Below are 27952 nucleotides of genomic sequence, written 5' to 3' on the forward strand. Positions count from 1 at the left end.
TTTTCTCAACTTGCCAGGAAAGGTAGTCTAGCCATAATCTGCACATGCAAAACATTGCACTTGTAGAAGCGGATACTGAAAACAGAGCTTTAAAATGAATGAAGTGTATAAATTATCACATTTTATATGGTGTGATATCAAATCACATCTTCATCGAACTTTAGGACTAAAAGACATAAACATAAAAAGAAATTATTTTAAACAAAAGTAATTTTTTTAAAAATTCAGGGAGTCACAAAATGCAGCACACCTTGGATTCCTTTTCTTTCTTCTCCCCTTTTAAATTTTATTTTATTTCATCTCTGAATCCACAAACCAGCTGAAAATTTTTTGTTCCTATTGCTTGCACTTTGGACCGAATGGATAGTCTAAAGAATAACCCCACAGGGGTAAGAGAATTCAGTGTTAGTTCATAAAACGTGGCTTTGTTGGCACTGTTCCCTTCAAACAGTGGAGTTACTAAAAATAATGGGCTCAGGAACATTTTGTTCTTCAAGTAACCAAAAATAGTTCCTTTGTCATCATTCTTAATGGAGCGAACAGGTCAGCTCCATGGCAATTTATAGTGAGACTAAAGGTTGTCTTCCTCTCCTTGCAGATGTGTGCTTGAGTTCAAATACATAGTCTTCCTAGTGCTACACATAGTCTGTGCTCAGTACAGAGGGAGTGATGGATTTACAACAGTCTGTCATATCAAAGACATGGAATGAAAGAAATTGAATAAAACCAAAAAGGAAGTTTGACTATTTTTCCCCTTCTTTCTATCTTAAATATGAGCATCTCATTTCATCATCTTGTTTCACTGGTTAATATTTTAGAGGTAAAGAGAGAAATACCCTAGACATTTCTTGTAGCAGAAGTACAGAGAACTGGTGAGTTTTAAGTGTTAATGATTTCCATTCCTCGAAATATAGAAACCATTCTAAGTCATCCATTCTTTTTACTATTAATTCATGTGTACCAAAAGGTGGAAACCCCATTGAGCGCATAATTCATCTCCCATTTAGACTTAAAGCTGAAATGCATTGATACCAGGAAAATCAGTGATCCTTCTTGGGGTTCTTAGTTTTTTAATCAAAGAGTTCAAGAACACAGTGAAATCGAGGGTTTGAAGACAATTTTATTAGAGTTAAAAAGAGAAGCTATGAGACTTAGTACCCAGAGGGAGGCAAATGGAGGAGCAATTGAAGAGTCATGGAGTTAAGCAAGCATTGACGTCAGTGGTATGGTTGTAGGCAGTCTCATGGCAGGACAGGAAGCTTCAGAAGAAGAATGGGGAAACCCAAATTATCAGTAAAAGCACATTAAGGCTCTGGACAGCATCTAAGGAAAGATATAGGGGACAATGTGGCAGAAACATAGGCAAATCTACCAGAAACCAATGGAGACACAAGTTGTAGGGACAAGGGATTCTGGGAAGGAAAATAGAGTATATTATTAAAGGGAGAATTATTCTACCTATCTCTTTGGTAAGATTTGTAAGCTTACCTTCCTAGGGGTGCTTGGTAGAGGAATTTCAATCCAGCAACATGGCTGCTGCAGCAACGGATCACATCCAAAGGTCTTCTAGGACAGTGTGATCTGGCAGGAATTCAGACATGCCACACATCTTTAATCCTTCTGGCTGGAACACAGAAAAACCCTTAACACACACTTTCCAGGTAAAATTAGTGTAAGAGAACAGCATGTTTAAAAATGATGTCTAATTGAGGAGCAGACAATGTGACAAATCAGAGAAAGATTTGACAAAATGAATCAGAAACAGAATGCACCGTACTCTCATTGGAAAAGCTCAGGAAAGAGCAGTACAGAAGAAAGAGTCAGTCAGTTGGGAGTCAGTGCAGTGAGGGCACTGCAGTAGAGTTGACTTAGTTTGTGAGTTTACACGGTTCAGTGCAGATCAATAGAGGCTGTTAAAGCCCAAGGATAAACTCAACCACATTTGAACAAATTGGCATAGCTTGAGGGCAATGCAGTGAGAAACTGAGAGAAGCCAGACTGGGTCAGTCAGCCTGGAGAGGAGTTTGAATCAGAAGAGCTGAGTTGAACCAGCCAGCAAGAGTTCAGAAAGAACTAGAAAGGGTGAGCTTACTCAGCAGTAAGCCTCCAAGATAACAATTACATCAGGCAAATAAAAGATACATTTATAGTGATCCCTATTTCCCTAGGTCTGCTCCCTTAAGCAAATTATTGGCCCTGTCCAATTGAAATATTAGGTTACTACCCAGATCAGAGATTCTAGTCTTTTCACCAGAAGGAGTTTTTCCTTATTAACCTTTATTGCTTACTCTAACATCACCTATGTTTAAGGGTGATTTCTTGAAATGAGCCTGGAGGCAGGGGGGGACTGGAATTAGAACCTTTTGGAAACCAGAGCAGATTAAAGTTATTTAATAATAAAAAAGTCCTTTGATATGAGATGTAATCACCTTGCCTTCCTCGGTAGCATTCTGCAGGAGTGTCGCCTACAGAGGTGTGGGCTTCTGAACATTGCTTGACTCTGTAAAAAGTCCTGTCACAAAGATCAAGTTGTCTCAGGAGCCAGATGTGACTGTGGGTGTTGGCTGGGGCACTAAACTCATCATCTCTACCCGTCTCTCTCTCTCTCTCTTGGCCTCCTGTCTTTTCGCATGGTTGCGTTCCTGGTCTGGAACACTAGCTTATTTAAGGCCACTGTGGTCAATATTTATATCTTGACACACAAATGGATTTGCATATTTAACTGAAATGATAGTTCCACTAAACGGTATTTGCTCTTCTGATATGTGGCACATTGTGACATTTTCTTAGTCTATTCTGCTGTGTTCTGTTTCATTTAGAAAAATAAAAATGCTGATCAAGACAAATGGAAAAAGGGAGATTTCTGCAGAAAAAAAACTCACTCTCCTTATTGCTTTAAATGCAAAGCATTTTCCCAGCGTAATATTGCTATCTTAGAGTGTATGAAAGCTATAAAAAATGATACTAAGAAAAAGTAAGTCTGTCCAATGTTTTATCCATACAATGCATTTGTTTTCATGAGTTATTGAGTATTTCACAGCATTTCCTTGAAAAGTAAAATAATGAAGGACTGAGAAGACAAGATACTATTTCAGGAAGACTCTGACATGGAAACATTATTGTCTAACAACTGTACCACTCCATAAATGTGTCACACCTTAACCTTTCACTGCTGGAATGAATTAGTTGTTCTGGAAAAAGATAGTTCTGGGTTTCTTACAGTTTTACCAAGAAAAAAAATTATACCAGTTATATTTGACTGTCTTCAACAGAGAAATAAGCATATGATTGTTCTAATTAGTAGTATTGGTACTATAAATCATAATACTAATATGATATTTAGATGCATCCTGTGTCTTGGGCTTCCTTAGAGTATATTAGTCATTCCACAAAAAGCATACAAACCAGGAGAAAAACAGGGAAAGAGGGAAGAAGAAAATAGACAGAAGAACATAGAGAGAAGAGTCAGAGATGTACGGTACTTAAACAGTTTCATGAGGAAGGTTAAATGGCTCAGTCTGTAAAGTCATGCTACTCAATATGGTGACATGAATGTTTTCTCTATTATCTATATTAAAAAGCCAGGACTGGTATATTAAAAACTGGACTTGTCATCCAGAACTGGGAAGGTAACACAGAAGGATACATGAGGCTCACTGGCTAACCAGCATAGCTGAATCACTGACCAATAGGACGCTATAACAAAAATAAAAGATATGATGTATGAATTCTCAGAAGCAAGAGCCAAGGTTGACTTCTGGCCTCCAGATAACATACATGCACACATCCCCCCCACACACACACATCTCATACATGGTGGGGAGAAGGGGAAGGGAAAATACAGGAGCACACGCACTAATAAACAAGTTCACAAATTAAAAAGTCAGGGAGCATCATCTTAATAGCACTATTATCATTCTTAAAGCCAGACCAAGTTCAAGAACAAAGAAGTTATAATGAATAGTTAAAGAGTTTAGAGAAATATTTTAAAACCACTGAAGCAGTGGTGAACAGAAGAAAACACTGGAAAATTAAATAGAAGCTAAACTCCAATGCCATACCCAGGACATTCCACTCTTTTCATACCAGCGAAAGCTGGTTTACTGGAGTATTAAATCGAATTACAGCTATTTGTAACTTGGCGGGTTGGTATTTTTCCTTGCTTTTCAAGCAAAATTTCAACATGCTTTTGTCATAATAAGCCACTAGGGAAGCCTCTCTGGAAGCAAAGCCATGAGAATAAGGATGATTGGCAGCTCTGTCCGCAGGCAGAGAACGGCATGTGTCTCATTCCCAAGAAGGGCACGAAGACTCCTGTCATCAGCCAAAAAGTAGGCTTGTGAGGATTTCACAAACATCCTGTATTATTTTAAATTAATAGAAAAAATTATCCAATGTTAGAGAGGTGGCTCAGTAAAAATATATTTACTGTACAAGGGTAAAGAGTGGTTGGTATTCAGACCCCCAGATGCTGGGTAAAGCCCAATGCAGTAGTGAGTATCTGTAATACTATCACACTTAATAAGGCAAGAGGCAGAGGCAGAGGCAGAGGCAGAGGCAGAGGCAGAGGCAGAGGCAGAGGCAGAGGCAGAGGCAGAGGCAGAGGCAGAGGCAGAGGCAGAGGCAGAGGCAGAGGCAGAGGCAGAGGCAGAGGCAGAGGCAGAGGCAGAGGCAGAGGCAGAGGCAGAGGCAGAGGCAGAAGCAGGGAAATAATCAGGACCTAATGGACCAGATGACCTTATGCATACGGTACTGACAGCAAGAGACTCTGTCTCAAACAATGTGAAGTGAGAGCCTACGCCTGAACATTTCCTCTGAGTAACTTCCAATGTCGCTATGGGCATCCACTCCTATTCACAAACACAAGATACCAGCATACCCACTTCTACAAAATGAGGATATGCATATGAGAGCGTGAGGGAAAAAAAGGAAGGGAGAATGATGTAATTATATTATAATCTCATAAATTAAAAAAGTAATAGAAATGCTCATGAATGGGAGAAATTAATGACTTTGGAAAGCAGATTTTAAAACATGGATCTGAGGCCTTTCTGATATTAAAAGTAAATTTCATTCATTTGACTTTTACTCACTTTAACAAAGTCAACTCTTTGTACTCTATCTTAGTCCAGAGTCTGACAAGTATTTCAATTTCCCCACCTTTGAAAGGACCGCTCATTTTTATCTATAATTAGAACTTCTCAACATCAGTATAAATAATTTGAAAACCAAAATACACTATACCTGTCTAACCAGCTTTAAGGAATTTGTTGAGAGTCAAAATGCCAATGGTATATATTTAGTAACCAATATTTTATTTACTCAAATTGATATTGGAGTATGATTGACATTAGGGGGATGGAAAAAGAAGAGTTTGTCACTCAAGGAAAAGTAGAGTTGGTGGCTGTCTCCTTAACAAAGGTCAGGATGAGGGCGGCCATGTTAGATTCTCCTGAACAATAACTACTTTACTTACATTCATGCTCATTTCCTTTCATTCCAGGCTTTCATGTCTGCTATTCTGTTATTTCTATAGAGGATTAATATATTACCATTATATAATCTATAGTGGTAGATTTTTAATCTGCCTGCTTGCGTTTATTTGAATCGAATTGTTAGAGAGTACCATAGACATCTCTAGAGCTAATGTTGCTGGGATTAATTAAAACTATTTTTTAAAAAGAAAATTACTTCCCAGTAGTTCCAACTAAAACTTCCGATCAGCACATTGCTCAACCCATGTCAGAGAAACTTCTCACAGTAGATAGTAGTTAACAGAGATCCACACTGGACAGCATGTATGCTGTCCATGTATCTGTGTAACATCAAGCCAGAGATAAAATTTCAGCACAAATGAGGGAAGGTGTTCAAGATGCCCCACCCTTAGCCAAAAGGCCAATTACAAATAATATCTGCTAGAAAAGAAAAATCTATTTTCTTCAAAAGAGTTTATCCAGCACATTGTAGAGCAGGCCCAATGCCCAGGTGTAGTTGGCAAATCCTGACAGTACCTCACAGTTTTGTGTGTACTCTTTGGTTTTATTTTGGTATTGGTTTTAAGAGAGAAAGAACATAAAGTTGGTGGGGTAGGGAAGTAGAAAAGATGAGGATTTTGGAGAAAAGAAAGAATATGACCAAAATGTATAGGATTCTCAAAGAATAAATTAAAAAACACTAAAAGGAAAAAAATCTACTTCCCAAATATGGAACTTGTAAAGTAAATCTGATAGAATTACTCCTTAATTTTAAAATATGGAGTTATATATACTTATAAAATTATATATAAATATATTAAATATTAAAGTTATATATATATATATATATCACTACTGTGAAGTTCACTTCCACATTCAAAGGAAACAAACCAAAAATTAGTTTTCATCATTGAGAAAAACAAGTACTAGTTCATTTCTCTTCAAATAAGACTATTTCTCTCTGTCTTTTGCTTGTTATCTTTGTGAGATTGTATCTCATGCATTTAAGTTGTCTTATTTGTTCATCAAATGACTTCCAGAATACTAGAATTCTATCAAAATCAGCAGACTTTTGTTTAAGGCATTTGACAGTAATTTTGGTATCTGCAAGGACCTTGTAGACACAAAATAACATAGCAATAGAAACAGGAAACAAAATTCAAGTAATGGTTGTAGATTTGAGGGGAAGACATCTTTAAATTATTTCTCTAATTTTTGGTTGATATATCACATCCTGTTATTTACATCAAAATTCACTACATGTGTGCATAAAATTCTCAAAGAACAAATAAGGATTATTTTATTAAAAATTCAGCAAATAAGCAGAACTGAGAAACCTACCAAATGTAATGAAGCTGTCAAAACGGTGCAAAAAGATACACCAGCAGACGTATTTTTTCCAAGAGAGAATAACATAAGACCTGCCCACCACCATTCCATGAGGTGCTGATAGAGAAAAATACCCAGAGACCCACCTGCAGCAATGCCATGCAGGTGGGATGTAGACCCTTAGAGAACTGTTTTCTGCCACCTGTGGTTAGATGGGAGAGAAAGAGAAACAGTTTAAGCATTATGGAGAGAGATGGAATTGGAGATAAAAGGATGGGAAGGAAGAACCTCTTCTGAGTACCCAGCCCTGCCACTTGAGACTGTGGGGAAGTCGTAGCCCTTGCTGCTGCTTAGGGCTATGTCTGGGTCCAGGGCGGGCCACATCTACATCTGTGGCCAGGCAACAGGAAGTGTCCCGGTCGATGTCTCTGGCTCATTTACCATTGAGACCTTGAGGATGTCCTAGGTCTGGGCAGTAGTCTGGGACCATGGAGATACTCAAGGGCTGTGCAGAACTGGCCAGCTCCTCACTGGCTGTGGCAGTCTGGAGAGCTGGCCACACCCCTTACCAGTGACAACACTCAGGAGAGTAGGCCCTGCCCCTTGCCTGGGCTGCACATGCTCCTCACCACTTGAATCAAAGTGGGAGAGTTGGCCTCTGGGGTCATCAGATCAGGAGAGCTGTCCAGGCCTCTCACTTTCTGTCATCCTTTGGAGAGAGGCAGGCTCTGCTTTTCACCCACCGCAGAGCTGGCCCTGGTTATGAGAGTACAGGTGAGAGCAAAGGAGATCTGATCCTGCCACTTGTCTGACATCGGGTGGCTTGGGCTTGAGGATGATTCCTCTGCCCACTTACCACCTAAAGCAGTCAGGAAAGCCAGTGTCAGGGTCATCACAGCAGGAGAGATATCCCTGCCTCTTAATGGATGGAGCATTTGCAGTAGAGCTGGCCCTGATAGAGATGGCACAGGTGAGCAGGCCTCATGGTTGGGAAAGTGGGAATGCTGGCCTAGATCCTAGCAAGCTGCAGCACTTGGGAGAGTGAGCCTTGCACCTTGACTAGGGAGACCATTGGAGATGGCTCTGGAGGGCATGCGTATGAGCTAGTATGAGTTCAGGGGAGCTGACCCGACCTCCTACCAATAGTGGCAAGTCTTCAGGCTGACCACCTAGACCCAGATTCATCTGAGTTGGCCCACCCCAAAATCTACATCATCTTTGAACTGCTGGAGCATCTGAAGGGTTCTGGTAATCCAAAGTTGCAATGTCTACATGACACAAGAGAAAAGCATAACTGGGAGGAGTTCCCATGAGGTTCCAGAATAGATAGTGTAGATGAAGCCAGAGGCCTTGAACCAGACCAATGACTCATTGCAATGAAACTTTCAAGTAAAGAAGTGTAGAGGGATGCGGTGGGAATCACTGTGGCACACTATAGCTGCCATGACAATATTGTCTCCACGTTTTGTTTATTATATTTTATGTTTTGCTTGTGTTTTTAAGTTTACTTTCGTGCAGGAGTTTGCAGGGACTGAGGGAAGATATGAGGGGACAGAGAGATGAGTGGGATCAAAGACTCAGAGAGAGAGAGAGAGAGAGAGAGAGAGAGAGAGAGAGAGAGAGAAGTTAACACTGATACACTGATATCTATTAAAAGCTTCAAACTGTATTATTTTCTGGTATGGGTGATTCTTATTTCCTAGCTTTTACAATGATGGAATGCATTTGTGCAGGTCTCCTACTGGAAGGGTAAATGCAGAATTGTCCTCATGTCATTGTTCCCAAGACACGGGGCTTTCCCTCCAGCTTGTTCTATGTTTATCTTGGAATCACCAACAGGAATTCAAATTTCATTGTTCATAAAGTGGCATTTCTGTAGTTTGAATTCTATTGTTTACATGCACAAGGAGCAGCATTCAGCATTATTTCAATGTCACGATGCACACCTCTTCAGTCTGTACAGGGATGTTTATTGAGTGCCAGTAGATGGTAAACCCAGGCTCCCGCTTTAAGGAGTCTACAGACAGATAATGAGGGCAGGCAATTCTATCATTGTGATGCTGCATGGTGAACCCTGGGAAAGACAAGGGATGCCTCAGAGAGTCAGGAGAAGACAAAGCATCACCTGAAACTGTGAGGCACAGGCCTGGAAAATCACAGGCTGCCCAAGGTACTTCCAGAACTTCTAGGGCAGAACACACTGCACCAAGGCGCTAAGTGTCCCGCTTAGTGCAAGGACATCCCTACTGTGAGGGCTATGACATCAGAGCCTAGCACGTGCTTAGACCACTGATGACCATTGTTCTACGCTGTCTGAATGGCACAGGCCTTTACCAAGTGAACACTCTGTGACCCTGACATTTGTTGGGATTTGCGAAAGCATTCTCTAATTCCTCACCTAGTTTCCCATGAAACGTGGGTGTTATGTTCTTCTGTATATAGAACTTGCATGGATCTGAAATAAAAGAATGATGAGAGGTCTTCCCTACCACAGCATTTTAAGTTTTGGAAAGGACACGTTTCATTTAGATGTACAATACAAAGGCTTCACCTTCTCCCTAGACTCTGTATTTTATCTGAAGAGGCTTGTCCCGTGGCTCTATATTTTAGTTTATCTGAAGAGGCTTGACTGTCATTCTGTCTTCCTTGTTCACTTATTCCCTGCTCATTTCCAGTTCACAGGCTGACTGTGTTAGAAGATTCCAATTTAAAGAACCTTTATATATATATCACATATATACATATAGTATGTTCATATTTCTGTGTGCATCTTCATATTCATGTGTGATGGATGGATATAGAGGTCAGATACCTATGTAATGCGTCTTCCTCAGTCCCCCTCAATTCTTTCTATATTTTGGAGACAGTGTCTCTCTCGTGAATCTGGAGTTTACCCATTCATTCAGGTTTACTTGCTGGAGAGCTAAAGGGACACATCGAAACACCTACACCCAACCCTGGGTTTATAGATGCTTATCACTGTGCTGAGATCTTAATATAGGAGCTGAGGGTCTTCATGCTTCCAAAGCAGGCACTTTAGATACCAAGCCACCTTTCCAGTCCTTCAAGGCATCTTTTTATAGTTAACCACAAGCAGCATTTGAATTGGGAAAATTTAGTACCATTTTTTTTACTATTGCTATCGTTGTTGTTAATTTAACCTGATTGTGATATTGTGTGAATCAGGAAGCCCTGGTGCATGATGGGAGATGTCAGATTCTATCACCTACTAGCTGATTTTCAGTGGCACCTGTGCAGCTTCTCCATAAATTGTAAATGAATGTTTTCTTTGCCAAACCGCTGCAGCAGGAAGGCAGGAAGCAAAAACACATTCAGATTCTTGCTGTCACTGAGTATTCTAGGAATGAAATATTAGGTGGCCGTAGGAGAAATACAACTTGTAGAAGGGACATCGTGACACATGCATTATCAACTCCTCTAACACTCTCATCGCTCTCCCAACACAGAAATAATGGAGGTCAGCAACACACCTTCCTCCACAGCAAGCTTAATGCTGGAGGGGTAAGTACAGTGCAGCAAGTGATCTCTGGAGAGACATTTGTTGGATGTTTGTGATTTTGTGCAAGGCCGAGGAGTGCCCTTTGGTTAATCTTTGCATGATTTTGGCATGTGTCATCTGAAGTATAGGCGTGATCTCGATTTTGACTCTGCAGATTGAAAGAGATTAACTTCCTCACAAAACATCTATTTCATGGGTGAGATGCAGTCTGATTACTATTCCATGGGGCTTCCTGTGGCCCAAATACACTGTGTAACCAAAAAGCTGAATTTCACTCAGGCTTTCATTTTTATCTTTCATCCTTTTCTGTTCTTTTAATATCATCCTAGACCACAACTGACATGAACATCGTTGAGAATTTCTTGTGTGATAATGAATATCTACTTTATTCTATGATCACGAATATAAAATAATAGTTAGGGGTGTTCGACAAGAGCCTTCTCAATTCACTGAAGTTTTATAATCGATAAAACTGGGGAGTCATGACTGTTTATGTATGTTTCCCTTCAACATGAATATCTCTCAGCACACTCATCTTTCACCACCAAGGATGCTGCTAGAATGTTCCCACGTATGTGTTGCTGAGACATACAGAAAGGGGTAGAGATGGGTTCTCCTAGCCATCTCTTCACTTTTTATGAGGGGTGGGGGTACATTGTGAGAAATCCAGAAATCTTGCCATAAGAATGATCTTTGGGTGACCCTAGAGTAGCTAGGTAAGTGAACTCTCTAATTTCTCTTATGCATGCACTTTCCCTAATCCTCATATTCCTTCTACGTTGGTGGTGATTCTTTTTTTTTTTAATTTATTTATTATATATAAGCACACTGCAGCTATCTTCAGACACACCAGAAGAGGGCATCAGATCTCATTACAGATGGTTGTAGGCCACCATGTGGTTGATGGGATTTGAACTCAGGACCTCTGGAAGAGCAGTCAGTGCTCGTAACCACTCAGCCGTCTCTCCAGCCCCACTGGTGATTCTTTTAGCTCCATTACTCCAGCTTCCTAGGTCTAGACTTCCAATTCCATAGTTATGTAGATTAGTAGCCAAGAGAGTCAAGTGGACTGAAAGACTGATGCAGTCACCTGAGTTCACACACCCATATGTGCAATTTTAAAGTCTGTCTTTGGGATCCTACAAAGACTCCCTGCTTCCTGAGGGCAGGAAATGAAAAACGACTATTCTCATCAACTTCTATCAATTTCTTTAGGAATTATATGAGACAGTGAACACAAACCCAGAGCAGAAAGTTTCCTCAGCACTTAGGAGGAGGAAGAAAGGTGGAAAAGAAGGTTGAAGCCACCAAAAGGAGACACGCTGTGCCTTCGACTTTATTTCTTATAGATAGAGGACTTCAAACACACTCACTGGATTTTATTACTGAAATTTGCAAAGTGTGCATGCCATCCTTCAGTCAAGGTGACTTCATAACTGACAAAACAGACAAGATACAAAATCTGTGTATTGGCTTTCTACAATATTAACACTATAAACAGTGAAACACCACCCATTTCTATAGGGCAACAAATGATTGTTTCCACACAGATGGTAATAAGGAAATTTATGAAGAAGACTATTGTAGGAAGTAAACACAGAAACAATGAAAACAGTCTCTGCCACACCCCTGAAGCTGACTACAGCTGCAGGGCAGGGCCTACAGACAATGGCATCGTAATGTCTTCTCTTTTCTGCACCCATTCATTTACAGCTAATAATTAAAAGATTAGGAACTCCATGTCTTCCCACCATGAGGTAGAAAGTCTTGCAGGCCACACCCTGATGACTATGGGCTTCCCACATAGTGAGTCATTTACAGAATTCAGGACTCAAAATCTGCCAAAGGAATGGAGAAGCATTAAGAAGGTGTTTCTTGTGAGCCTACTACAAATACTTGTTTTGAATTTAAGTTAAATGTTAGAGAAATTTATCATGTCCTTTTGTCAGTTTTGTTAAACTATGACACAGAGAAGGTTGGGAGGTTTCTAGAGATGAGGAAATAGATAGATTCTCCAGAATGATGTATTCAAGAACATTATGAATCACAGTGATATTTTATCAATACTATCAAACTTGCAACTGAATTACTAGAGAAGTATAAAGTTTTTAATCTGATTGTTGTGATGAATAAATGATGACTATTGAAGTAGATATGTTTAATTTGATCAAATTGTACACAAGGCATATATTCACTGAACAACATATAACATTCATATAGATGGTGCTTGAGATATACATTAGTTAAAATAAATGTAATTTAATATGGTTAATGATACATATTAACATGATAGATAGGAAGATAGAGATAGAACAAAAAAAAGACAGACAGACAGACAGATAAATGATAATAAGTGAGCAGACAGGAAGGAAAACATAGATGGTAGATAAACAATTGAAAGAGAGACTAGACATCTTGATAGATGTTAGATAAGCTTGTGAGTGGGCATTAAAAAGATCACAGATTGATATACAGTACATGTGTTATTGATAGATCAATGATTTCTGGATACAGACATACATACATGCATACATACACACATCCATACATGCATACACACATCCATACATGCATACACACATACATACATACATGCATACATGCATACATGCATACATGCACACATACCTGTATACAAAATGCATGCATACATACATGCATACACGCATGCATACATACATATATGCATGCATTACATATGCACATACACACATACATACATACATATGTGTCTATTGACAGAAGATAGCAACCAGAGATAGAGAATAGAAAGTTGGAAGTAGTAAATATGCCTGAGAGCAATTTTGGAGCCTTAAGTTTATATCAGGTGCTTGGGCTGCTCTTAGCCGTCTTCCCTGTGCTGGAGAGGATATGACATTCTCCTCGGCATAGCAAGCCTGTGTCACTCTTGAGACTAACCATCTTATTTAATACTCAGAGAGAAACATTGATACCATCATTTCCTTCATTCATTGCTCTCTCGCAACCTTTGGCGCTAGGAATTATCTTTCTTTAGTTCAGAATATTCAATTTACTCTCCAGTATTCTCCAAGGCTAGAGTTTACTCAGATGCAAACTTTCAATTATAAAGCAACTTTACTTCCATTTAGACTGCTCTGTCTCCTCAGAAATGCTTAAAGTTTCAGGTACAATCATCTGCGTAGCAAAAAGAATCATTTTTTTAAATGTCACTTTAGTTTCATTTCTATTTTTAATAAAACATCATTATAGAAAACTTTAAACAAACATAATTTAATTCTTTCCATTATCATGAAAACTTTAATGTGCAGGAAGGGCATTCCATTCTTAGAGAGGCTTATTTAAATTGGTGGTCAAACAAGACTCTTCTAATAAAAAAATGTGAAAGATACAGAAATATAAGAACAGTATGGTCAAATTTAAAACTACGTGGCAATACCATCGTCTCTTCTATTAGGGTACTGCATGTTTTATTATTTTCAAGACTTATTCCATTTTTAGCATGTAAATGTGTATGTGTGTTGAGTGTGTTGTGGTGTGTGTGAATGTGTGTGTGTGAATGTGTGTGTGTGAATGTGTGTGTGTGTGCGTGTGTGTATGAGTGTGTTGTGGTGTGTGTGTGTGTGTGTGTGTGTGTGTGTGTGTGTGTGTGTGAACATTACATATGTAAGTATTCCTCCAGATGCCAGGGAGGGCATCTGATTGCTTGGAGCTAGAGTTACAGCCATTTGTGAAGTGCGTAGTATAAGTGCTGGAGCCTCAGATCTGACTCTCTCTAGACAGAGCAAACCATGTTCTTAACTCCTGAGCCATTTCTCAGCTCCATCGTCCTTTTCTTCCTCATTTACCCTATTTTACACTATCAGCCTTTAAAAATACCCTGGTAATTCTATCCTTTCTTAGTTCCTTCCTAAGTCCTTCCCCTGATGCATTCTGTATGTTAAGCACTGTCTCAATGTGTTCTGCAAACACAGGGCTTGTTCTCCTTTCCTATGGAGCATTTGATAAAAATCTTCACTCTATCATACTCAAGATATGAGTTGCTCCTATATTTGTGCTGATTATTATTATTATTATTATTATTATTAATTTGTTTGGTTTAAAGTTATTCTCTTATGGACATTACAATGTTTTCTACATAACATTATGTGATATAGAATATATATTCTTAATGTTCAAGTGTTTGGCCTTTCTATCTATTTCTGGTGGCTAAATTTTAACTTTTGTAAAGTTTGAAGCAGAAATAAATCTGCCTTTTTTAAAAACAGGGGTTATAAAACATTCAGCACCACTGAAAGAGTGACTCATTTTACTTTTAATCTGCCAAAAGATCTTCCTAAGTCCTTGGCATAAGTTCAATCTTAACAGAATTAAGTTTACTTTGATGAAATTACTTCAGCTAATAATTGTATAAAAGATTCGTGAGCCATTAATGAACCAGGTGAAGGCAAAGCCGAGCCTTTTGCTCATAAATGAAATACTATATTGCAATACAGACAATAGTCACCTTTAGGGTTTACACTACTGTCTCAGTTTCTCTTAATGTCACAGGACTTCTGGAGGACATGCCGCTTTGTGGGCATTGTTTTCCCAGAGTACAGTTTGTGGTGACTAGGAAGGCTTCGTTGAATCTATCTTAGTTGCATTTCTATGTAAGCTATATTATATCAGAATATTTGGAACACTTATGAGACTACACAGAGCTGATTTAGTTACGCAGTGTTTTGGGGACTCTGAAAGTGCACCTTTCTGAGTTTTGGAATGGTGTATACAAACAACTGAAAAATATTTTGAGGAAATAAAGCAAAGGAAAATTTGTTAAAAAAAAACTCAAAAATGGACATTTTAAGGCATAAAAGACGCCACTTGCAGGCATTCATGATGAATTTACAGGCAATGAAAACATCATGAGAGTTGAAAACATCTTTAGTTCTTGAATCAATCAAGACCCTTTTTGTTTGTTTGTGTTTTGTTTGTTATTTTGCAAAGAAAGATAGTGCCAACACAGGATACAATATTAGCTTACAATGAACTTCCTGAGGACCCACGAGATACCAGAGAATAAGGGAATGCCTCTTCTCCTCTCTTGTAGCCTGTGACTGTTACACTCCTTATTCCTCTTGGACAGCGCTCAGCTGTGGTACTCCATATGCTTAACTTTATCCACTCACCACTGAAATTTATGAAATATATAATTCAGGATCCACATTTTTAAGTAATATATCCATGTAATATGTAGAAAATGGGTGTATAGAATCTATATTACATAATACATCAATATACACATTAAATTACATTTTATATACACATTTAGGAAAATGTATGTCTGCAAATAAACAGTCATATCAGAAAGCCTGCTCTTTGCTGAAGAAAATTTGAGTAACCCATTTTTGGTTTTTCTGTTTTTATTCAATGGTTTTGTTTTTAACAGACTATGGTAAAATTATGCTTAAAAACAAGAAAGAAATACAAAATAAGTCTTCTTTGAATGGCTTAAACTCAGTACCTGTCTAAGTTCAAATGATCTCCGACCTCCATTTCAGAGAAGAAAGAAACACTGCAGCTAAGACCCATGCTGAGCAGACACCGCTGCCCCCTTCTGTCCATGTTCTGGAAGGATCCAGTGATTCCCTGGCCTTCGGCTGCATGAAACTTCAGAAGGAACCGATTTTGAAATTACAAATGTGTGAGCTACATCCTTAGACCATCTGAGGCTCAGGAGGAAAGCACAGGATCCTAAAAACATAGAATTAAGATATACATCCTTCATGTTGGTCCTGTTAGTGTAGCATAATCAGAATAAAAACACTGGCCTTCATCCTTAGTAACACAAACAGAAATGAGTGCATTTTCTTTTTGGTTTAAAAAATTCTATTAGAAGCTGTCAAGATGACTCAGTAGGTAAAGATACAAGTCTCCATGCCTGACCTCAGCTCTGTCCCTGGGACCCATGCCATGAAAGAGAAGAAACAACTTTTGTGCACGCACGTGCGCGCGTTCTCTCTCTCTCTCTCTCTCTCTCTCTCTCTCTCTCTCTCTGTCTCTCTCACACACACACACACACACACACACACACACACACACACAGATGATAGATAGTTAGGTAGATAGATAGATAGATAGATAGATAGATAGATAGATAGATAGATAGATAGATAGATGGATGGATGGATGGATGGGTAGGTAGATAAAATACCAGCTTGTAAAAATATAAAGGGCTGAGAGGCTGGCTGAGTGGATTTTGTGCTTATTATTCAAGCTAATGAGCTGAGTATGATTCCTGGGAACCCACATAAAGCAACAGATATGGGCCAGTATTCTTAGACAGGAAAGACAGGAGGGACTGACTGACCATCCACTAGCCAAACAGTAAGCTAGGTTCTGTTAGGGACCTTGCCTCAAAATATCAGGTGGCAAGAGAGGATGTTACCCTACATCAAATTCTGTCTGTCTATCTCCATGTGCACAGATAAATGTATCTACCATAAACACACATACTCATACGTCATCAATGCCTGAGTATATAGTGTAGCATATTTTTGAAAGAGTGAATATAGTAAAATAAGTTATTAATGTAATATATCTTTGTATGTATTCATTATAGTCTTATAGTAGTAATCAAAACTAACACATTAATATAACTTACTATATAAAATATTTAATATACTCTGGAATATGCATATGTATGGATACTTATATATCTGTGTAAATGTAGTTATACATGTGTCTGTATAGTTTAAAGACTATAGCATACAATGCAGTATATGTATATATCATATGTAAAATGCACACACAGTACATATACAGTAAATGTGCACATACACATTTGCATGCATTTTTGCATTGGTCACTGAAACCTTCATTTAGTGCTGTAGTTTGTGAGAGCTTTTCCTCAGTTTGAAGTTTCCGTTTGTTTTCAAAGTTTACACAGCCAAGCTTTATTATTATTACGAATTATTCCAGTGTTTCTTCAGAGCAAGGTTTGATGTAATAATGTCCTTTGATCCACAGACTCACAGGCACAGTCTACTTACAGCCAGAAAAGGCACTGTAGCCAAACTCCTTTCTTACACGTGATCTGAAAAATTCTATTGAATTCTGTTTGATGTGTTTAGTTGGTGAAAAATATAGGCAATATAATAATAGCCTTGTCTTACCCATAAGCAAATTTTAAATGCTGAATCAACAGAAAATCAACAGAAATAAAAGGGGAAAGGGACAAAATTGTTCTGAAACTAATCTACTCTTGCCATTATCCCCAGTGGTGACACAGGTCCTTATCAAGGGTCACTGTTCTGATGAAGGCTTCCTTATGTCCTGAGACAGACGTGCATATGCTGGCATATAAAAACGTAGCCTATTGCTTTCTTTCCCTTCAAAGTCTTAAATCTGTTTTGAAACCCTACAATACTTGTTTTAAAAATTAGGTCACCTATCTCTGAAATAATTCAGAAATTTGTTGGCTTATGAAATGCACAGAAATGTGTCATTTTTCAAATATAGCCTTGTGTGGTACTCTTTGCCAGGTACCAGGCTAACAGAATTCCCTGAGTATTTGGAACGACAGACAGGATTTCCTGCAACCTTTTCTCAGACAGACATATGAGGTCGTCTTTGCCTTGCCATGAAATGATGCTATCATTTCCTGCCAAAAAAAAAAAAAATAGTTCTTGAGAATCAATTGAGAAAGGTAAATTATGTTAAAAAAAGATAATAAAATGCAAAAAGCCTAATGCGGACAACTGGCACCAAAACATGTTAATCCTCCTGACTTCCAGTAACTGAGCTGGCTTTAGCTTCCTTTTCTTTCACGGACAATTAAGCTTTAACCAAGCACACGGTGGACATGTCAATCCTGGGCACATTTTAACTGGAAGAGTCACCAATGCTGCCTTTGATTCACTTCTTGTACACTGCACCCAGAATAGTTATTTGATCTAAAGAGTGATCATATCTTTAACGCACCATTTGTCATGGATTAACTGGCAATCTGTTTATACTCCCTCATAAGAGTTGAGATGATCAACTTTTAAGAAACAGAAAAATGGTGGGCTTTTTCCCCTCACTGGCCAAGAATATGAGAATATTACCATGTCCTAGGATAATAGCTTTGGCTACGGAGGTGGACCTTTATAACCTGACCACCAGAGTCAGCTGATTTTGCCTTTCAGGATAGGTGTGCATCATAAAACCTGATGCATTCAGGATGACAGAATGGGAGGGCTTTCTGTAGTTCCAGGAGGAGGACGAACAGCAGAAGGGTCTCATGTGGATCCCATTAACTGCATGACCTCTAGGCTTGGGCTCCTGCTGGCTCTGAGAAATAGTGGGTAGCTGGAATAACAGGGACAACTGGTAGAGACTCTGAGGTAGGAACTCAGGAGAGAACCTGAGTTGGGCTTCAGTGCTTTCTCTTATGTATGAAAACAATGACCAGGGGCAGCAAATAGGAGAAGCCGTCACCACCCCAAGACCGAAAGCTCCAAAACTTTATACACATATCAAAGTAGGGCTTTTCGTTCCCTGGAGCTCCATCTCCAGAGAACCAAAATTATGGCACAACAGTCTAGAGGGAATAAGGTGTCTGTCTCTGATGGTTTACCTGTATCTGTGAATAGTCTCCATTGAGATGCCAAACATCTCAATGTTCCAGCAAGCAGCTCAGCAAGAGAAATCAGCTTCATTGACCAGAAACTACTCAGAGAGAGTATGGAGAATTAACTCATATGCATAAGCGAAAACAAGAAGAGGAATTGGAAGAGGAAGAGGAAGAAAGAAGGAGGAGGAGGAGGAGGAGGGGCAGGGGAGGGGGAGGGGGAGGAGGAGGGCAACCATGAAGAACCATGCCCATATTCTATAGTTCACAGTTATTCAAAGTCATCAGTAAAGGTCTGCCTGAACTTTTGTAGACTTCTGTGTGGCTGTGGTCTACCTTCTCCTTCCCCCTCTACTTCTTTAGTCCCATCTTCTGATTTCCTTGCCCGAATCTTCAATTCTTCTGTTCTCTCCCTTTTTTTCTCCCCTTCTCTTTGCCCATTCTGCTGTTAAGAATTCTGCTGTCTAAGAGCTGAAGTTTACAACTTAACAGCATAAGAAAATAAATGATTCAATAAGGAAAAGTCATATTAAAGCCACCAAGGTACTTTCTCTCACTCAGAGCAGGAGTTTGCCTGTATTATTCTTGATGGAATAGTATTTTGTGAGCAAAACATTCAAAGATAAAGGACGGGTGGAGCTCCTTTATGACCTATGTATTAATGATTATACACATGGTTGCATTTAATAAAGTCCTGGGTTCAATACTCAACACCCCTTAAACCAGGAGAGGTGGTATCTATCATGTCTCCAATCCTCACATAAGAGAAGTAACACCTAGAGAATTAAAAGGTGAAGATTGGCTTCAGCTGTGTAGCTAGATGTAAGCCAGCCTGAATGACATGAGATCCTTTCGCAGCAAAGTGAACTTACAATCCTGGTTACTGCACCACCCTCTTCTAGTCCTTTTTCTTTTCTTCTTCATTTTTCTGAAAAGCTACTGTTCTTGTACCTACAAGAAAGATCCATAGAACTGGATACATCATACTCCACAACACAACGAAGTGAGTCTTTCTCCGTGCCACCCCCACCCCCTTTGGCTTCTTGGGTAACCCATGGAAATGACCCCCAAGGGCTTTGTTTTAGTTCTGGTCTTGTGACTCACAGTCTTCACTCCGCACAACATTCTCCTTGTTCTGTTTCTGTCTTTGCCTTTTACAGTCCAGCAGTGATCACCTCTCCTGTTTACCGCCTGAGCTCGGCTCCAACAAACTTCTTCACCTGTTCCTGGCTGACACACGGATTATCTCCCGTGTCGCCTGCAGTTGCCAGTGTGCCTTGGCAATACGAATGGAGCTGCATTCACAGGACTCTGAGAATAGAGCTGGCTTGAACTCTCTATTTCCAAGATGGTGTCACAGTTCAGCACGTTCATCCACCCAGATGATCTGGGCACTGTTGAAGCATCAAATCCTGTTTCCTTTCACGTGCAGACACTTACATGTTCACATAAACCTATATTGGTTTTGCTTAAACTTTTATTCAACCGCCTCTGTACCTTACAGCAGCCCACCATTCAGAAAAGGAAAAGACTTTACAGTCGCAAAGTGCTATGCCATAGGATGTGTGTCTTTTCTCACATCTTCAATGTTCCTTAATTTGCCACAGGAGAGTTTTAACTGAAAACTTTAAAATGTTTATTTAATTTTAAAAAGCAGTCTAACTAAAATCACTTAGAATAATTTAAAACATTTTTTGGCATAAGAATGACTCAAATAAGCATTAAAAAAAACCCTCTCAGCCACCTGCATATGACCTCAACTAGGCTATTTTTTCCTCCTTGCATTTCTGACTTCTATCAGTGTTTCCCGGACTTTCCTCATCCTGTAAACACGAGCTGCCAGACCATTTAAGGAAGTTAACTCAGAGCTGACTCCCCATCCTTGTTTTCAGAAGAAAAAGGCAAATCCTTTGCCCTACTTGCCCCCTCCTCCTCCCCACTCCACGTCACCCCACCCCACCCCTCCCCGCATACCAAATTCAAATAGCTCTTGGGACAGGACAAACCCACTGTAAGAAGTAAACACTTAACAGGATGTCTCACATAGCAACAGTCTCCAAGCACCAGAGGCATGAGTCACGCTGAGCACGTGGAGGGATGGCTGCTCCTCTCCAGGGTTTACCAAAGCTCTGACTCAAGGGTGGAGTCCAATTACAGAGACATTTCACAGGGCTCAGCACCCTGGTGATGTCAGCTGATCCAGTTACAGTTGGGGGATCAGCAGGATTCAAACAAGAGGAGGGTTCATTCAGAGTTCCAGTCAGAGATTCCAGAGGCCCTGCCAAGTAAATGGAGATTGCAAGGAAAAAGCCATCTATAATAGAAAGTACTGGAAGTCCGGCTTAGCCGTTGCTCAGGGCGCAAACAGATCCCTGTCATTATGTGAGTTGTCACTTCAGGGCAGTGTGGGGAACACCAGACTAGGTTTCACTGGCTGGCGGCTTGGCTTTCTTAGTTGACTTTTATGTGTTAAGGGATCTGTTGGAGGAAAGGGTCTATTTTTACTCATCATTGCTTCTCCATCTGTTTTGCTATTTTCTATAAACAGAGATTAGCGCAGCCCATTTTAATCGGTGAACTGGCAGAGCCAAGGAGTAATAGGATGATAATGAACGTTTCTGCTCCACAACAGAGCTTGCAATTCCTGAAGGAACCTTCAAGCTATTCAAAAGAGGACAGCTTTAAAAAAAAATAACCCTGAAGGAGCATTAGATTCACTTTAATGAATATATTTAATGAATACTTTAATACATATATATGTATAAAATCAAGTATATATATATATGTATATGTAATCTTGGGGAAAATAATATTCTCATAAACTTCTTATCACAGACAATTTTTTGTTCTGTTCTCTTTCTATAGGATTTAAAAGCAATTTATGAGTCAGAGCCCACAATCACACTGTGCTGAACACAGACTGACCTCACATTCTTGAATAAAAATCCCCTTGTTATCTGTTCTTAAGATGCCCACACAAAAGCCCAGAAGAAAAGTGTCTCGAAGTAGAAAGATTGTTGAAAGGGAAATACAAAGTCTTGCGGAAAGTATATAAAAATTGCCCAAATGTAACCAACTGTACTGTGGTTAAACTGAAGTGCCCTTCTGCAGAAACTTCTTCACCACCACAGGAGTAAGTGAGCACAGAACTCTGGCAAATCATCGGCTTTCTAATGGATGAGTGTGTAATGTGTAGATGGCGGATTTTGTCATGAACATAGGAGACGAACATTGTTCTCTCCTATGAAAATGATTTACTGTGTCTTGAAATGACAGTCCAGCCTTAAGTGCTAAATCTCTGTTTCTGATTCGCAGCCCTATTGCTTCAACTCAGTCATTTTTGATGCTTTATTTTTCTTTTTAAAATTAGCTTACAAGGGAACAGGATCACACATGGGAACTTCATAAGTATGCCATTTAGGTTGCTTCTCCCACCCACACTCCTCCCTTATCTCCCTCTTCCCCGTTTCTGGTCTACAAGCTGACCTTTGTCTCAGTAACATATTGTCTTTAATCTTGTAGACTTAAATGGGTTTTTTTTAAAAGATTTTTTTAAGGTTTTAAAAGAGTCTTTAACATCTTAACCATTTTTTAAGTTTAATGCAATTTTAATAAAATACCCACCAAGATTTTTGGGGGGTGGTGGTGGGGGTAAATAAATTCATCCAATAACAAACTATAGGTAAAAAAAATAAAAATAAAAAGTACTAGAATTACAAAATAAATTTAAATAGTAATTTGACATTCTGCTCTATTTTATTTATAGAAGAGTGTATCATGAAATTAATCACTTTAAAGTTTGTGTTTCATTGCTTTCCAGGACATATACAATTGTGCATTTATTACATCTATAACTATGCAAATATATTTAGATCACACACAGTGATCTCGGTAGCTACTAATAGTAACCCTTTTATTTTCTCTAAAGCTCTGGCTAATTAATCTATGTTTTGCCTATGGGTGTATTGTCTGTGGCAACTTTTCTAAAATCTTTTTCATTATACAAAATTTTCATTAAGCTTTATTTGTTAATCTAATCTCTCCATCCAGTTATAACAGCCACTTCCTTCTCTAGGGTCTAACACAGTTAGGCTTCCTGGTGCTTTCTAACCATGGAGCCTTCCCAAACCCTAGATCTAGCCAGATCTCACATCCATTTTCCTGATCAAGTCTGCCATCCAATCCCACCCTGGCCGGCTCCACAACCAATCTCTAGGCTTCCAACAGGATTTACCCTGCCTTCTCCACAGCCACAGGAACCTCTTACATCATCCAACCTTTCCACCCATTTTCAGATAGATCCCCACATTCAAGGTGTATAAGAGTCCATCCATCCTGACTTCATTTGTCACAAGCCAAATGCAACCTCTATGCCTAAAGCCCCTATATATGCTTTCTTTTATTCCAACCTGTTCCCTACATCTCAGACTTAGAATTAATGAAGTCCATAGATCTCATCACAAAAAATATGATCAATATAAAAGAATAAACAAGTATCTTCTCTCTAATGTCAACACAATCCCATAGAAATGTTAGCCAATTGTTTATATAAGACTAAGGACACAGATTTTAATAGAAAAATTATGAAAATCATCAAAGAATTCAAGGAACTAAAGAAAAGAAGAAAAAAAAACCTCAATGAAATTTAGGAAAAAGAACTTTAGGAGAATAAATACTCAAGATATGACCCAAAAAACTCAAATGATGATGGAAATATGAACAATCCAGCATGAATTTGAGAATATATATATATGCTTAAATGGAATTTTTTGCCTGAACTCACCATGCTCACTTCCAAAGGCCAAAGACCATGTAATAGAAATCCCACATCAGGCATTAGAAGCTCTTTTTTAAATTGTTGTTCAGGAGACTCCCCAAAACATTATAGGCTTTTGCTATATGCCTTGGTTGCCCTACCCATCCATAGGTGAATGCAGGACTTTATTACTGAAAACAACACACACCTAAGGAAAAAGTCCCAGAGGTCCCTAGGTTGAAAACGACCTGAATCCCTTCTCAGTGAGAATTAGCTCTCATGGTACAGAGGGTGCCTTGTAAGGTTCCAAAGCAGAAAAGCATCTGACAATCCTACTGATCTATGAAGATTAAGAACCAGGGCTATGATCTACATGGCATGACAACCCCAAGGGTGTAAGAGTGCCATGTATGCACTCGCTTCGGCAGCACATATACTAAAATTGGAACGATACAGAAAAGACTAGCATGGCCCCTTCACAAGTGACATACAAATTCATGAAGCATTCCATATTTAAAAAAAAAAAGAAAAACGAATAAAATGCATAACCAGCATCCCTCTTCTTGGATTTAGAAACAGTTCAAAGAGAGGGAATTCATACTTGGTGCTGGAAACCTACCAGCTACCCAGGTATTCTGAAGTCATAGATCACAAGTACTTAGAGTTGCCACTTTAATAAGCCAACATAATCCCTAACTACATGCCTGTTATTTGCCTTCATACCCATAGATAAATGTAGTCCTCATTCATAAAAAAAAATTTGCTCTTTGAAACAAAGACAATTACATGAAACAACAACCCATCAAACATAGAATTGTTGGGCACAGTCCCAACAGATACATCTATAAAAGAACACCCACACCTAATCCTCTGAGAGCATTGCAGAAGGAGTAGAAAGATGGAAAGAGCCAAAGGACCAGGAATTGTCCTGTGACATTGTTATCTCCCAGTAACATTAGAAGCTATGTCCAGACAGTCTCATTAACATCACTGTCTAAACATGAGCTGAACAAAGATAACAAAAATAGATATGTCAAAGTGGATGGAGGAAAGACCAGGTAATCTCAAGCACCATGCAAAGAACTTCCGGTAGCCAATAATGGTGAGAGTGGAAGAAATGATGTTCCTCAAGTAAAATCTCACCAGTTGCTTATCTAATACATAATGATCAGCCCAAAAAGCATACAAATAACATACAAACTGAGCTTGTTATGTTGAGGAGTATGTATGCATGTACATATGTATGTATGTATGTATGTATGTATGTATGTATGTATGTATACAGACACACACACACACAAAAGACATCATGACCAAGAAGCAAGTTGGGGAGGAAAGGGTTTATTCAAGTTACACTTCCACATTGCTGTTCATCACCAAAGAAAGTCAGGACAGGAACTCACACAGGGCAGGAACTTGGAGACTGAAGCTGAAGCAGAAGCCATGGAAGTTTGCTGCTTACTGGATTACTTCCCCTAGCTTGCTCAGCTTATTTTCTTATAGAACCCAGGACCAGCCCAGGGATGGCACTGCCTTTCCCCTTGATCACTAATTGAAAAAAAAAATGTCTTACAGCTCATGAAGGCATTTCCTCAAGGGAGGCCCCTGTCTCTGATAACTCCAGCTTGTGTCAAGTTGACACACAAAACTAGCCAGTACAAGTTGACCCCTTGTCAACTTGACACACAAACACATCACTATTAAGCCACAACCCTTACTTTCTTATTCATCCCCAAGATCTTAATAACTTTAAAAGCCCCACAGTGTTTACAAATTCAAACATATTAAAATTTCAATCCCTTTAAAATATCCAATCTCTTTTGAAATGCAAAGTCTTTTTACAATTCAAAGTCTCTTAACAGGGTCACAATCAAAATCAAACTCTAACTGTCCAATGTCTGGGATCCACTCACAATCTTCTAGGCCCTAGCTTCATGTACTCCACTGCTGTGCTGTTCTTGGTGGTCATCTCAAGGTACTGCCATCTCAAAAACACTGCTATCTTCTGCTGCCACTGGATTACACTTTCACAAATAGCCTCCCATGGGCTCTTTTTATGGTGCTAAGCCTCAACTTCTCTGCATGACCCCTTCAGTTCTGGGCAGTACCAAGCATCAGCTGCTACCCCTTCATGTTTCAAAACCAATATCACCTGGGAGACTCTTACACATTACCAAGTCTGGCTGCCAACACGAGCTACAACCTGGCTGCCTCTGGAACACAGATTCTCTGTGCTGTCAGGAAACACTTCCTAGAAGATTTCACCTTAAGGATGCTAGTTTCTTCTTAATTGCTGCTAATTTCTTAGCTCCAGCTGACGAGCATCAATAGTCACAGTAAGGCAAAGGTTTCTCTCTGGCACTTCTGGTGCCTTGTTAATTACAGCTGATTCTTCAGCCCCAGCTAACCAAAATCACAGAATCTCCACAATCAAAACAGCAATGGCCCTGATAAGAGTCTTTAATCTTCCTCTGAAATTTCACAAACCAGGCTCCATCTTATGCACTCTTCTGAACATTATCTTCCACTTTCCTACAAAATATCCCATGGGGCTCTTAACATCTCAATGGCTCTTCTAGCTCAAAGTTCTCCCAAATTCATGGTCTGGCTGTCACAGGAATACACGACTCCTGGTACCAGGTTGTCTGAGTCAGAGTTTATGTTCCTGGGCAAAACATCATGACCAAGAAGTAAGAAGGGAGGAAAGGGTTTATTCAACTTACACTTCCACATCACCAAAGAAAGTCAGGAGAGGAACTCCCACAGGGCAGGATCTTGGAGTCAGGAGCTGCGGCAGAGGCCATGGAGGGATGTTGCTTACTGGCTTGCTTCCCCTGACTTACTTGGCTTGCTTTCTTATAGAACCCAGGACCACCAACCCAGGAATGGCACCACCCACAATGGGCTGGACCCTCCCCGCCTTGATCACTTATTGAGAAAATGCCTTACAGCTGGAACTCATAGATGCATTTCCTCAAGGGAGGCTCCTTTCTCTTTGATAACTCCAGGTTGTCCCAAGTTGACACACAAAACCAGCCAGGAGTGTGTGTGTGTGTGTGTGTGTGTGTGTGTGTGTGTGTGTGTGTGTGTGTGCAGTTAAGGCTACACCTGAATTTTCACTAGCCCTTTTGTCTCTGCATCTCAATGTCTGGGATTATAGGTATGTACCACCATAGCACCCATTGATGGACAAACATTTGTTAAGGTCAACTTTTTGTTGATGTTGCTTATGCTTTCAATATTATATCTGTACAAAACTCTTTCAGGCTAAAGAATATCTCCCTTTTCTAAGGACTTTATCATTTAGCATATGAATTTTGAGTCAATAGATAGACAATAGATAGATAGATAAATAGATAGATAGATAGATAGATAGATAGATAGATAGATAGATAGATGAATGATAAAGATGTTGTATAATCCATGTTAACTTTTACACGTGAATATCTATTTTGTCATTCCTACTTGTTTAAAGGGATTTTTTCTTCCATTAAACTGACTTTGCTGAATTATCAAACTGTATTACTCTTATAATTGTAGGTCTTAAACTACCAATCCAGTGTTAATCTCTTTGTCTGGCCTCATACCATTTACATACATTCTTTATTTCTGAGACTTTGTAAGTTTGAAGATATAAAGGGATTCCCATTCTACTTTCTTTTTCAATATTGGTTTTATAGTTATGTATGTCTTGTTTTTTCCATCTGTACTTTAGAATCAGCTTCTCAATTTATGCAGTAATAGCCTTTAGACAGCCAGTAGGGTTTAAGCTGAGCAAGAAACACATTTTGGATTGTGGCACATCTTCCTAACAAATACTTCTATCTCATGAACACATAGTATATTTAAGTAAACTTTTGAGAATTCTTTAGATAACGCTTTATGGTATTGGTGCCTAAATATACTTCTTTTGTCAAATATATTTAAAATAATTACTTTTTTAATAAAATAAAGTGAAATTTTTCACTGATTTTTAATTTTAAATTTTCCTTACTGCTGTTCTTGAATACGACTAGATTATTCATTGATCTTGTCTCTTATAACCTGATTAAATCAACTCTGTGACATTCTTTTGACTTCCTGAGTAGTCCCTACTTACAAGAGCATGTCAAAGGAAAGTAGAGATTGTTTTATGGGTGTTGTTAACATCTCTTCCTTTTATAATTTGCATTGGTAGAATTTCTTTTACAAGACACAGTAGGCATATGATTAGCCAGAATCTCTGTTTTCTCGATTCTAGGATTATTCTTTAAGCATTATATCAGGTTGAATAAATTAAAGTTATTTCTTCTTTACTG

At 39.1% G+C, this 27952-nt stretch overlaps 2 long non-coding RNA genes and 1 other non-coding gene across 3 annotated transcripts; 2 read left to right on the forward strand and 1 right to left on the reverse strand.

Moving 5' to 3' along the window:
- Positions 1-1100: 1100 nt before the first annotated feature.
- Positions 1101-20938, reverse strand: LOC120097919 (uncharacterized). The gene is made up of 4 exons (XR_015641333.1): positions 20873-20938; positions 6950-7005; positions 1489-1624; positions 1101-1259 (listed from the first exon to the last, which is right to left on the reverse strand). It is a non-coding gene; the product is annotated as an uncharacterized LOC120097919 (long non-coding RNA).
- Positions 19574-20372, forward strand: LOC134482871 (uncharacterized). Its single transcript, XR_015641332.1, has 2 exons — positions 19574-19901; positions 20059-20372. It is a non-coding gene; the product is annotated as an uncharacterized LOC134482871 (long non-coding RNA).
- Positions 20939-24066: 3128 nt separating the features above from the next.
- On the forward strand, positions 24067-24171 carry LOC120098044 (U6 spliceosomal RNA). The gene has a single exon (XR_015642086.1). It is a non-coding gene; the product is annotated as a U6 spliceosomal RNA (small nuclear RNA).
- The last annotated feature ends 3781 nt before the right edge of the window (positions 24172-27952 follow it).

This window comes from Rattus norvegicus, chromosome 17 (genome assembly GCF_021556685.1).
Source record: "Rattus norvegicus strain SHRSP/BbbUtx chromosome 17, alternate assembly SHRSP_T2T, whole genome shotgun sequence".
NCBI classification, from domain to species: Eukaryota; Metazoa; Chordata; class Mammalia; order Rodentia; family Muridae; genus Rattus; species Rattus norvegicus.